General features: G+C 44.5%; 1 pseudogene; it reads right to left on the bottom strand.

Moving 5' to 3' along the window:
- Positions 1 to 12,282: 12,282 nt before the first annotated feature.
- Positions 12,283 to 12,434, bottom strand: LOC116470116 (U1 spliceosomal RNA; annotated as a pseudogene).
- Positions 12,435 to 12,645: the final 211 nt, after the last annotated feature.

Here is a 12,645-nt window from a genome sequence, read left to right as displayed (position 1 = left end):
CAAGTTTATAGAACATTCTTATTTTTTCCCTCTGGAATATTCATGTCTTTTACTTAATTTTCTCTCTTTTTTTTCTTTTCCTTATTGATAAGTCATTGTGGATACTACTTATTGTTGTATCGATCAGGGTTCTATTGCGGAAACCACTCTTACCATTTTAAGTATTAAGGGATTCTATATAGGGTTTTAGTGTTTATAAAATAATTGGAAGAGCTGGAGAAATGGGATATTAATTATACTTTCCAAAATGACATAAAAAACAACCCTGCAGAATCAGCCCACCCCGGGGTACTGCGAACTCCACCACAATCTGAGGCTGGAGAATCCTCTGTTCTAACCGCTGGCTCTGAGTGACATCACTTTGGCCAAGGATTGGGAAGCTGCTATTGCTAGCATTGATTCCAGGAATGCACTGCCTTGGCTGGCATCTGAGGGATAGAAAGTCAATGTCAGGATTGTTGGCTCCAAAACTGGTTGTGCCTGAGCATTGCACAGCAGCATAGATGCCTCCCGCACTGCTGCTCATCTCACAGGAGTGCCTCTGGCTGGCAGGATCTAAGTCACACCCAGATCCCTTGCTGTAAGCAAGTCTGGGAAACAGAGTGTTTCTCTTTGTAGAGTCTGAAGAACAGGAGAGCACACTGGAAAGAGATTGGGAGAAATGATGAGTGAACCAATTTACCATGCCTGCCGAATCCTACCCTTTCAGACACTCAACATTCATTTGTATCCTCATCCTTAAACATCCAAACAATGACATCAACCACCACCCGGCCCCAGCACAAAAACTCTCTCTCTCTCATACAGAGATAAAAGCACTAAGTCATTCTATATTAGTCTGTTCTTGTACTGCTATGAAGGAATAACTGAGACTGGGTAAATGATAAGAAAATAGGTTTAATTGGCTCATGGTTCTGAAGGCTGTACAGGAAGTATGGCAGCATCTGCTTCTGGGGAGGCCTCAGGGAACTTACAATCACGGTGGAAGGCAAAGTGGGATCAGGCATCTTCACAGGACCGGAGCAGGAGGAAGAGAGAGTAGGGAGAGGTGCTACACACTTTTAAACAACCAGCTCTCACTCACTTACTATCACAAGAGAACAACATGGAGGGGACGGCGCTAACCCATTCATAAGAACTCCACCCACCTGGTCCAGTCACCTCCACCAGGCCCCACCTCCGACATGAGATTCGGTGGGGACACAGATCCAAGCCATATCACACTCCTTAAAAGAGAACATTAGAAGCTCAGTCATCACACCCATTCCGGGTATTATTCAACTTTCTTTGGTTCAATCCCAATTCCATCTTCATATCCTGTAACTTGTGGACTTAAAATATGAACAACCATCTGTACTCTCTATCAGTTCTCCACCTTGAGAACACTGACATTTTGGGCCAAATAATCTCTGTTGTGGGGGACTTTTCTGTGCATTGTAGGATATTTAGCAGCCTCCCTTACTCTACCTGATAGATGCCAGTAGCACTCCCCTTTCCCAAGTCATGGCAATTGAAAATGTCTCTAGACATTGGCAAGGGTCCCTGTATTAGTCCGTTTTCACACTGCTATAAGGAACTTCCTGAGACTGGGTACTTTATAAAAGGAAAGAGGTTTAATTGACTCACAGTTCTGCATGTCTGAGGACGCCTCAGGAAACTTACAATCCTGGTGGAAGGTGAAGCAGGCACCTTCTTCACAAGACGGCAGGAGGGAGAAGTGAGAGCGCAGGAGAAAACCGACACTTTTAAAACCATCAGATCTTGTGAGAATTCCCTATCACGAGAAGAGCATGGGGGAAGCCATCCCCATGATCCAATCACCTCCCTCCCTGTAAACATGGGGATTACAATTCTAGGTGAGATTTCGGTAGGAACACAGAGCCAAACCATATCAGTCCCCCATGGGTCAAAATCACCCCTGGCTGAGAAGGATCACCATATATAAAACAGAAGAGGAAAGGGAGAGGGGAAGAAAAGTGAAAATGGTCACATAAAAGGACAAGGACAAAGCATTTGATGCCTGTTGGAATCTTTATTTCTGCAACAGGCCTAAGGCTGTAGTTGATATTTACAACTACCTTTCTTCATAACCCCCTCCACCTTCTCTTTGCCTTTAGCCTGTACCATGCTGATCAGCGTTCTTTCCCTGGTGGGGGAAATTTTCAACCCTATAGGATTTGAACCATTCGTGAATCTGCCAGAATTTTTTGTTATGAATCCTAGTTCTGTTCCTTCCAAATCCCTGACTATTGGGCATCATCATCACCATCATCATCCATTGCAGATAAACTTACACAGTGCTTACTGTGTTCCAGGTGCTAAGTACTTTACCTATATTAATTCAGTCCTCACCACAGCAGCTCTATGAGGTAGATAGTATTATTACCTTCTTTAAAATGGTAAGAAGAGGTAATAGGGGTACAGAAAGTTTAATCACTTGCTTAAAGCTGCATGGACAGTAAGTAGCAAAGCCAGGACTTGAACCCAGGCAGTCAGCTCAAATCCAAGCTTTTAACTCCTAAGGTAATAATATTTTTCACAACAGCTAAACTGTTATCCACAGCCCTTGTGTAGAGCCACGTTCAGAACTACTCTCCTTCAAAACAAAGTGGACAGATGTGCCCCTCAAAACTCTATCTGCTTGGAGATATCACTTTGCATTGTCTTTCAGTGACACCCATGCGTGTGCTGTGATGCTGTAGCAGTCCACTACCAGCTGGTGCCGTGTCACACAGAACCCTCTGTGTGCTGGGCTCAGAACTCCCCATCAGGCCATGGGTGTAAGTTGAGGGAGACGTGGCCAGGCAGGGACAGTCTGGGGACACTGGAAGTGGGAGCCCCCTGCTTGTTAGACCCACTTCAGCTTCCAGGCTATGCTTGAGCTTGAGGTCATATGCACAACTTTCACTTAAGGATGGGGAATGACTTTGCAAGCCCAGCCATGGCTTGGCAGATCAGGCAAAACTCAGTTCTTTATGAGTATCTCAGCTCGTGTGCTGAAGGGGGCATGGTGCCACAAAGTACCATAGACTTGGGGAAAGCACTGTGAGAAATTTATATCTCACAGTTCTAGAGGCTGGAAGTCCAAGATCAAGGTGTCGGCAGGATTGGTTCCTTCTGAGGACCTTCTTCTCTCTATCTTCACATCATCTTCCCTCTGTGGGTGTCTGTGGCCAAATTTCTTCTCCTTATAAGGACATTGGTCATAAGGGATTAGGGACCACTCTAATCATCTCATTTTAATTTTACTTCTTTAAAGATTGTATCTCCAAATATGGTTATATTCTGAGGTACAGGGGGTTAGGACTTCAATACATGAATTTTGGGGCAGAGGAGAAGAGGGACACATAAGCCCATAACACAGGCTAAAGAAAAAAAAATCACATGATCACATCAATTGATACAGAAATTGCATTTCAGACCAGGTGCGGTGGCTCATGACTGTAATCCCAGAACTTTGGGAAGCCAAGGTGGGAGGATCACTTGAACCTGGGAGTTTGAGACCAGCCTGGGCAACATGGTGAAAAACCCCGTCTCTACTAAAAATGCAAAAAAATTAGCCAGGCATGGCCAGGCGCGGTGGCTCACGCCTGTAATCCGCATACTTTGGGAGGCTGAGGCGGGTGGATCAGTGAGACCAGATCGAGCCACTGCACTCCGAACCTTGGCGACAGAGTGAGACGTTGTCTCAAAAACAAAACAAAACAAAAAACTACAGTGTAATATCACTACTAGGATATTGACATTGACACAGTCAAGATACAGAACACTGCTATCACTTCAAGATCCCCCATGCTGCCCATTTATGGTCATATTCACTTTCTTTCCCCTCTCCTTCCCCATATCCTCAACCCCTGGCAATCACTAATCAGTTTTCCATTTCTATGGCTTTGTCATTTCAAGAATATTATATAAAAAGAATCATAGGCCAGGTGTGGTGGCTCACGCCTGTAATCCCAGCACTTTGGGAAGCCAAGGTGGGTGGATCACCTGAGGTCAAGAGTTCAAGACCAGCCTGGCCAACATGGAGAAACCCCATCTGTACTAAAAATACAAAAATTAGCCTGGCGTGGTGGCGTGTACCTGCAGTCCCAGCTATTAAGGAGGCCAAGGCAGGAGAATCACTTGAATCTGGGAGGTGGAGGTTGCAGTGAGCCAAGAGCCAAGATCGAGCCACTACATTCCAGCCTCAGCAGCAGAGCAAGACTCCGTCTCAAGAAAAAAAAAAAAAAGGAATCATACAGCATACAACATTTTGGGATTGGCCTTTTTCACTCAGCAGCATCTCCTGCAGGTTCATTTAGGTTGTTTTGTGTGTCAGAAATTCATTCAGTTTTTTTCTTTTTTTTGAGACGGAGTCTTGCTCTGTTGCCCAGGCTGGAGTGCAGTGGTGCCACCTCGGCTCACTGCAATCTCTGTCTTCCAGATTCAAGTATTCTCCTGCCTCAGCCTCCTGAGTAGCTGGGATTACAGGCACGTACCACCACACCCGGCTAAGTTTTGTATTTTTATTTATTTATTTTTATTTTATTTTATTTTTTTGAGAAGGAGTTTCACTCTTGTTGCCCAGGCTGGGCAACAGAGTGAGACTTTGTCTCAAAAACAAAACAAAACAACAACAACAAAACAACAACAACAACAACAAAACCAAAAAAAAAACACTCAACTCTAGAAGTAATAAGTAACAAAATTGCAGGATATATGGCTGGGTGTGGTGGCTCACGCCTGTAATCCTAGCACTTGGAGGCTGAGGTGGGTGGATGGCTTAAGCTTAGGAGTTCAAGACTAGCCTGGGCAACATAGTGAAACCCTGTCTTTATTAAAAAAAAAAAAAAAGCTGGGCACAGTCACTCACGCCTGTAATCCCAGCACTTTGGGAGGCCGAGGCGGGTGGATCATGAGGACAGGAGGTCAAGACCATCCTGGCTAACACAGTGAAACCCCATCTCTACTAAAAATACAAAAAAATTAGCCAGGCATGGTGACTGGGGCCTGTAGTCCCAGCTACTCCGGAGGCTGAGGCAGGAGAATGGCGTGAACCCGGGAGGCGGAGCTTGCAGTGAGCCGAGATCGCGCCACTGCACTCCAGCCTGGGCGACAGACCGACACTCCGTCTCAAAAAAAAAAAAAAAAAAAAGATTGTAGGATATAAGCTCAACATACAAAAATCAATTGTATTTCTATGTACTAGCAATAATCACATGGACACAGACATTAAAAATATAATGTTATTTGCTTTATTTATTCATTTATTTATTTGGTTTTTGAGATAGAGTCTCGTTCTGCCACCTAGCCTGGAGTGCAGTGGCGCAATTTTGGCTCACTGCAAACTCTGCTTCTCGGATTCAAGTGATTCTCGTGCTTCAGTCTCCCAAGTCGCTGGGATTACAGAGATGGATGCACCACCACACCCAGCTAAGGTTTTTTTGCATTTTTAGTAGAGATGAGGTTTCACTGTGTTGGCCAGGCTGGTCTTGAACTCCTGGCCTCAAGTGATCTGCCTACCTCGGCCTCCCAAAGTGCTGGGATTACAGGCTTTAGCCACCGTTCCTGGCCATATAATGTCATTTATAATTGCTTAAAATAGAAAGGAAATACTTAGGTGTAAATCTAAGAAAATATGTAAAGGAATTGTAGGCTGAAAATTACAAAATGCTCATGAAAGAAATCAAAGAAAATCAAAATAAATGGAGTGCCATAGTGTATTCATGGATTGGAAGATAGCATAAAAAAGATGTCAATTCTCTCCAAGTTGATATATAGATTTAATTCAGTTCCTATCAAAACCCTGCAGAATTTTTTATAGGTATAGACAAGATTATTCTAAAATGTATATGAAAAGGCAAAATAACTAGAATAGCTAAAATAATTTTGAAGAAAAGAATAAAGTTAGTGGAATTACTCTAAGAATTAAAGACTTATTATATAGCTACAGTCATCAAGACTGTGTGTGGTGTCAGCAGAGGGATGGACACCTAGATCAATCAAATGAAAAGAGAACCCAGAAATACACCTACACAAATATGCCCAATGATTTTGGACAAAGGTTCCTCAGTGGAGAAAACACAGCCTTTTCAGCAAGTAGCATTTCAGCAATTGTACATACATAGGCAAAGAAATCCAATCACAATCTAAGTTTCACAATCTAACGCAGGAATTAACTCTGAATGGATCACAGACAACACCAAATGCTAGCAAGGTTACAGAGAAACTGGGTCACTCACACATTGCTAGTGGGAATGTAAAATGGTGCAGCCACTCTGGAAAAGAGTTTGGCCAATTCTTTTTTACTATTAATTAATTAATTTATTTATTTATTTTTGAGATGGAGTTTCACTCTGTCTCCCAGGCTGGAGTGCAGTGACGCAATCTCGGCTCGCTGCAACCTCTGCCTTCCGAGTACAAGTGACTCTTCTGCCACAGCCTCCTGAGTAGCTGGGATTACAGGTGCCCACCACCACATCTGGCTAATTTTTGTATTTTTAATAGAGACTGGGTTTCACCATATTGGCCAGGCTAGTCTCGAACTCCTGACCTTGTGATCCACCTGCCTCAGCCTCCCTAAGTGCTGGGATTACAGGCGTGAGCCACTGTGTCTGGCCTGCTAATTCTTGAAAAGTTAAACATGCATCTACCAGACAACCCAGCAACTGCACTCCTGGGCATTATGAAAACTCATGTCCACATGAAAACCTGTACAGGAATGTTTGCAGCAGATTTATTTGGAATAGCTCAAAACTGGAAACAACCCAAATGTTGTCCAATAGGCAAATGGTTATGTAGCCTGTTAATCAATACCATGGAAGACTGCTAGCAATAAAAATGAATGAACTTGGCTGGGCATGGTGGCTCACACCTGTAATCCCAGCACTTTGGGAGGCCGAAGTGGGTGGATCACCTGAGGTCAGGAGTTCGAGACCAGCCTGGCTAACATGGTGAAACCTCGTTTCTACTAAAAATACAAAACTTAGGCCGGGCGCGGTGGCTCACACATGTAATCCCAGCACTTTGGGAGGCCGAAGCAGGTGGATCACCTGAGGTCTGGAGTTCAAGACCAGCCTGACCAACATGGAGAAACCCTGTCTCTACTAAAAATACAAAATTAGCCAGGCATGGTGGTGCATGCCTGTAATCCCAGCTACTCAGAAGGCTGAGGCAGGAGAATCGCTTGAACCTGGTAGGTGGATGTTGTGGTGAGTCGAGATCGTACCATTGCACTCCAGCCTGGGCAACAAGAGTGAAACTCCTTCTCAAAAACTAAAATAAAATAAAAATAAATAAATAAAAATACAAAACTTATCCACCCACCTTGGCCTCCCAAAATGCTGGGATTACAGGCATGAGCCACCACAGCTAGCCTATGATTCCTTTTATATAATATTCTTGAAATGACAAAGTTATAGAAATGGAAGACTGATTAGTGATTGCCAGGGGTTGAGGATGTGGGGAAGGAGAGGGGAATGGGGAAAGAAAGTGAGTATGACCATAATGGGCAGCATGGGGGATCTTGAAGTGATAGCAGTGTTCTGTATCTTGACTGTGTCAATGTCAATATCCTGGTAGTGATATTGTACTATAGTTTTTTGTTTTGTTTTGTTTTTGAGACAGCGTCTCGCTCTGTCACCCAGGCTCAGAGTGCAGTGGCATGATCTCGTCTCACTGCAGCCTCCGCCCCCTGGGTTCAAGCAATTCTCCTGCCTCAGCCTCCTGAGTAGCTGGGATTACAGGCGCACAACATGCCCGGCTAAATTTTGCATTTTTAGTAGAGACGGGGTTTCACCATGTTGGCCAGGCTGGTCTCGATCTCCCGACCTCATGATCCACCCGCCTCGGCCTCTGAAAGCCCTGGGATTACAGGCATGAGCCACCGCGCCTGGCCTTGGCCTCTCAGAGCTCTGGATTACACATGTGAGCTACCGCGCCCGGCCAATATTGTACTATAGTTTTGCAAGATATTATCAATGGGGAAAACCGGGTAAAGGATCTCTCTGTATTATTTCTTTGAACTGCATGTGCGTCCACAATTATCCCAAAATAAAAAGTTTAACGGCCAGGCGTGGTGGCTCACGCCTGTAATCCCAGCAGTTTGTGAGGCCGGGGCAGGTGGATCACTTGAGGTCAGGAGTTCAAGACCAGCCTGATTAACATTGTGAAACTCCATCTGAACTAAAATACAAAAATTAGCCGGGTGTGGTAGTGGGCGCCTGTAATCCCAGCTACTTGGGAGGCTGAGGCAGGAGAATCGCTTGAACCCAGGAGACGGAGTTTGCAGCAAGCTGAGACTGCGCCACTGAACTCCAATCTGGACAACAGAGTGAGACTCTGTCTCAAAGAAAAAAAGTTTAACTAAAAAAAAAAAAGACAGGGAGGCCAGTCACAGTGATTCACACCTAGAATCCTAGCACTTTGGAAGGACAAGGTGGGAGGATCGCTTGAGCCCAGGCATTCAAGACCAGCCTGAGCAACATAGTAAGAACTCATCTCCACAAAAAATTTAAAAATTAACCAGGTGTAGCAGCGTGTACACGGAGTCCCAGCCACTCAGGAGGTTTGGGCTGGAGGATTGCTGGAGCCCAGGAGGTTGAGGCTACAGTGAACTATGATGCGCCACTGCACTCCAGCCTGGGTGACAGAGTGAAATCTTGTCTCAAAGAAACAAAAACAAAAACAACAAACAAACAAAAAAAAAACAGGCCGGGCACGGTTGCTCACACCTGTAATTCCAGCACTTTGGGAGGCCAAGGCAGGAAGATCATTTGAGGTCAGGAGTTTGAAATTAGCCTGATCAACATGGTGAAACCTCGTCTCTACTAAAATACAAAAGTTAGCTGGGCATGGTGGCGGGCACCTGTAATCTCAGCTACTCGGGAGGCTGAGGCAGGAGAATCGCTTGAACCCAGGAGGCGGAGGTTGCAGTGAGCCGAGATCACACCACTGCACTCCAGCCTGGGCAACAGAGTGAGAGTCCCTCTCAAAAAAAAAAGAAGAAGAAAGAAAAAAAAAAGAAAACAAAAAACCCACCAAAACCAAATAAAACCAACAACACACAGGGTACGTGCTCCAATTCTCCTATATAGCCTTTCCCTAGGCTCCATACAGTTTCTCCATCTGGTGTCATTGGCTCCAGGGAGTAATAAGAGCCAAGAAGAGGATTACTTAGACTGCAGCCTGGTTTGGCTGGAGAATCTTTTCTCAGTCTGGGCCACACTGTAAACCATAAGGTTGGCTGTAACAAATTAACACAAACTTAGTGACTTAACAAACTTTTTTTTTCTTTTGAGATATGGTCTTACTCTGTTGCCGAGGCTGGAGTGCAGTGGCACAATCTAGGCTCACTGCAGCTTCGACCTCCCAGGCTCAGGCAATCCTCCCACCTCAGCCTCCTAAATAGCAGGGACCACAGGCATCCACCACCACGCCTGGCCTTTAAACTGGTGATTTTAACCTTGAGTGCTTGGTTAAGGCAGTGTTTGCTCTGAGTTCCTCCACTGCAAAATAACTACTTTTCTCTTTGCAATTAATAAATATATTTTGAGGAGCAGCTGATGCTTTTAACTACCCTGGAGAGTTTAAAGAAAATGAAAAGCTCTAGCCAGGCACGGTGGCTCACACCTGTAATCTCAGCACTTTGGAAGTCTGAGGGAGGCGGATCACAAGATCAAGAGATCAGGATCAGCCTGGCCAACATGGCGAAACCCCGTTTCTACTAAAAATACAAAAATTAGCTGGGCGTGGTGGCGTGTACTTGTAGTCCCAGCTACTCGGGAGGCTGAGGCAGGAGGATCGCTTGAAACCGGGAGGCGGAGGTTGCAATGAGCCAAGATCACGCCACTGCACTCCAGCCTGGCAACAGAGTGAGACTCCATCTCAAAAAAAAAAAAGAAAGAAAAGCTCAGGTCATTAAATGCTTGGCTCAAGGCACAGAGCACCAAGTACTTCGCATGCCTGCCATATGAGAATTTCTTACCCCTCTAACCACAGGGCTGCTGCAGCTGAAAATCAAAGGCATAATTAACAAATAAGTTAAATTCATACTATTTCCAAGTCTTTTCTGTGAAACCTAGGGCATTGATTGGGAAAGTCTGGAAACCTCAAGAATTCAAATGACAACTTTAAAAGGAATCATATAACTCCAAGTATCCTGCACTTTCAAATTATATGCCAATTGAAGTATATAATGACCTTACAAGGGGATACCAGTTTTCTTCATGCCCGGTCCCTACCTACTGATAGTAGGGTAGGGACTCAGCTCACTGCAACCTCCGCCTCCTGGGTTCACAACGTGAATAATAAGCTACACATATTTAAAGTATACAATTTGGCCAAGTGTGGTGGCTCATGCCTGTAATCCCAGCACTTTGGGAGGCCGAGGCAGGCAGATCACCTGAGGTCAGGAGTTCAAGACCAGCCTGACCAACATGGCGAAACCCCCATCTCTACGAAAAAAAAAAAAATTAGCCGAGCATGGTGATGTGCACCTGTGAACCCAGCTACTCAGGAGGCTGAGGCAGGAGAATTACCTAAACCTGGGAGGCAGAGGTTGCAGTGAGCTGAGATGGCGCCACTGTACTCTAGCATGGGCAACAGAGTCAGACTCTGTCTCAATAAATAAATAAATAAATAGTACAATTTGATAAGTTTTGATGTATGTGTATACCCATGAAACTGTAACCACAATGAAGATAATGAACATATCCATTACCTTCAAAAGTTTCCTCTTGACTTTTCTTTTTTTTGAGACAGGGTCTTGCTCCCTCTATTGGGCTGGAGTGCAGTGGTGCAATTAAAGCTCACTGAGCCTCAAACTCCCAAGCTCAAGTGATCCTCCAACCACAGCCTCCCAAATAGCTGAGACCACAGGCGTGCACCACCACACCCAGCTAATTGTTTTACTTTTCGTAGAGACGGGTCTCACTATGTTGCTTAGGGTGGTCTCAAACTCCTGGCCTCAAGCAAGCCTCCTGCCTCTACCTCCCAAACTGCTGGAATCACAGGCATGAACCACCATGCCCAGCCTCCTCTTGACTGTTTGTAATCCTTCGTCTACCCCCTGCCCAGCCCTATCTCTAAGCAACCACTCACCTGCCTTTTGTCACTATAGATTATTTTGCATTTTCTAGGATTTTATATGAATTGGATTATACAATGCATACTTTTTTTTTGAGGGGGGAATCTGCTTCTTTCAGCATTATTATTTCGCAATCCACCCACGCTGTGTATGTATTAATAGTTCATTACTTTTATTTATTTATTTTTTAGACAGTTTCACTCTATCACCCAGGATGGAGTGCAGTGGCACAATCTCAGCTCACTGCAACCTCTGCCTCCTGGGCTGAAGCAATTCTTATGCCTCAGCCTCCCAAGTAGCTGAGATTACCGGCACCCACCACCATGCCCAGCTAATTTTGGTATTTTTAGTAGAGGTGAGGTTTTGCCATATTGCCCAGGCTGGTCTCGAACTCCTGGGCTCAAGTGATCTGCCCGCCTGGGCCTCCCAAAGTGCTAGCATTACAGGCATGAGCCACTGTGCCAGGCATCATTGCTTTTAAATTGTGAAAAGTATTCCTGCGATTTCTTTATCCCTTAACCTATTTATGGACATTGGGTTGTTTCCAGTTTTATGCCATCACAAATGAAACTACTATGAATATTTTTGTACAAGTCCTTGTTTGGACCTATGCTTTCATTTCTTTGGAACTATACCTAGAAGTGAAATGCTGAGTCATGTGGTAGTATGTGTTTAATTTTTTCAGAAACTGCCAAATTGTTTTTCCAAAATGTACCACTTTATATTCTCATCAACAGAGTATAAGAGCTCTAGTTTCTCCTTCATAGCCAACACTCAGTATAGTCAGTCTTTTTAATTTTAGTCATTCTAATAAGTGAGTAAGTGGTATTTCATTGCGTTCTTTTTCTTTTTTAAAAAAAAGAAATTTGACACAGTAAACCAGGCATGGTGGCTCACGCCTGTAATCCTGGCACTTTGGGAGGCTGAGGCAGGTGGATGACGAGGTCAGGAGTTCGAGACCAGCCTGGCCAATGTGGTGAAACCCCGTCTCTACTAAAGATACAAAAAAATTAGCCAGGTGTGGTGGTGCGCACCTGTAATCCCAGCTACTCAGGAGACTGAGGCAGGAGAATTGCTTGAACCTGGGAGGTGGAGGTTGCAGTGAGCCGAGATCGCACCACTGCATTCCACCCTGGGCGACAGGACAAGTCTCCATCTCAAAAAAAAAAAAAAAAAAAAAAAAAGAAAAGAAAAGAAAAAAAAGAAAGTTGACACAGGAGAAAGCGCAAATGCAGTCCCCCACTACCACAAACAACACCGCTGAGTTTCCCACATTTAGGGAAATTGCAAGGGTCAGCACACCTGGAGTGAAATGGATGAGCTTCACCCTGGGAAAACCATGGTATCTCCCCTGCCAGGTAAGTCATTGTGGTTTAAATTTGCATTTCTCTAATGACCAATGACATTGAGCATATTTTATTTGTTAACTTATCATCTATATACCTTCCTTGGTATGGTGTCTGTTCACATCATCTCTAGTTTTTTTTGTTGTTGTTTTGTTTTGTTTTTTGAGACAGAGTCTCACTCTGTCACCCAGGCTGGAGTGCAGTGGTGTGATCTTAGCTCACTGAAACCTC

Source organism: Hylobates moloch, unplaced genomic scaffold (genome assembly GCF_009828535.3).
Source record: "Hylobates moloch isolate HMO894 unplaced genomic scaffold, HMol_V3 SCAFFOLD_5, whole genome shotgun sequence".
Taxonomy (NCBI): domain Eukaryota; kingdom Metazoa; phylum Chordata; class Mammalia; order Primates; family Hylobatidae; genus Hylobates; species Hylobates moloch.
Note: the sequence above shows the minus strand (reverse complement) of the source record. Positions and strands in the feature narration are given on the sequence as shown.